The following is a 1,692-nucleotide window of genomic DNA, read 5'->3' on the forward strand; positions in this document are numbered from 1 at the left end:
AGACAGAGATTGGAAGTCCTGGTGTAATGCTGTGGGTTATTGCTCCAGACTTCAAAGTCATTTTAACTGCAAGGTTTTATGTTCAAGCTCACCAGTTGCTCCTCTGATACCCTGTTGTTATTGTTGTGTGCCATGTAGTCATGTACAACCCATAGCGGCCCTGTACTGGGTTTCTGAGGCTGTAAATCATTACGGGAGAAGAAAGCCTCATCTGTCTCCCGTGTAGCAGCTGGTGGATTAGAACTGCTGACCGTAAGGTTCACAGCCAGGTGGTTAACCACTGCACTATCTGATCTCCTTATAAATCCACTGCCCTACCAGAGCTCCTTATGTACCTACTGTATACATAGGGTTTTCTAAGAGCAGTTGGTGAACTTGAACTACCAACCGTCCAGTTCAATCGGATTTGCAGTCTAGCACAATAAACCAGAGCCACACAGCAAGACTATGAATATACATATTTATAAATTTATGCATATATATAGATATATATGTGTGTGTGTGTATGTACGTATGCAGTTCTCTTAGCATAGTGATTACGAATCTGGCTATTGATGTCACGGTGAGTGGTTGGAAACTACCAGCTCTTCCTTGGCAGAAAGATGAGGATTTCTGCTCCCGTGAATTTCTACAGCCTCAGAAACCCTGTATAGGATCTCTATGTCAGAACCAACTCCAGGACACACAACAACATATATATTTATATTTATATTTACATTTACATTTATATATAAATATATTCTGAGTCCTGGTGTTTCGCTGTGGGTTAATTCGCCAGACAGCAAAGCTGTTTGAACTGCAAATTGGCAGGTCAAGCTCACCAACTGGTTCTCGCAAACCCTATACAGGGTCTTACATAAGGAACTCTGTTGGGGTAGAGGTTACAAATCAGGCTTAAATCATCACTGAGGATCAGCCTTTGGAAACTACCAGCTGTTTCATGTGTTAAACATGAAGCTTTCTGCTTCAATAATTATGTACACCCTCAGAAACCCTGTACAGGGTCTCTATGAGTCATAAACGACTTTATGGCATATAGATAGATAGATAGATAGATAGATAGATAGATAGATAGATAGATAAAGAGTATGAGAGCGACAAGAAAATAGATCTGGAGCTAGAGTTGGAGGGAGAGTTGGAAGGAGAGTTTCAGTGATAGTTGGAGCGAGCGCTGGAGCAAGTGTTGGAGCGAGCTTAGGAAGCGAGTGTTGGAGGGAGCGTAGGAAGCGAGAGAGAAATTTGGTGTCCTGGTGTGGGGATGTGGGTTATTCCACCAGACTCCAAAGCTGTTTTATCTGCAAGGCTGGTGGTTCAATTTCACCAGTTGCTCCTTGTATACCCTGTTGTTATTGTTGTGTGCCATGCAGTCATTTAAGACCCATAGCAGCCCTGTACAGGGTTTCTGAGGCTGTAAATCTTTAAGGGAACAGAAAGCCTCATCACATTACTGTGGAGTGGCTGGTGGATTCGAACTTCTGACCGTAAGGTGGGGGATTCAAACTGCTGACCTTAGGTTCACAGCCAGGTTCTTACCACTACACTATCTGAGCTCCTTATGTACCCACTGTATATATATAGGGTTTTCTAAGAGCAGTTGGTAAACTGAAACTTCCAACCATCCAGTTGAATCGGAATTGCAGTCTAGTACAATAAACCACAGCCACACAGCAAGACTACAGATATATGTATATA

Source organism: Chrysochloris asiatica, unplaced genomic scaffold, assembly GCF_000296735.1.
Source record: "Chrysochloris asiatica unplaced genomic scaffold, ChrAsi1.0 scaffold00186, whole genome shotgun sequence".
NCBI lineage: Eukaryota > Metazoa > Chordata > Mammalia > Afrosoricida > Chrysochloridae > Chrysochloris > Chrysochloris asiatica.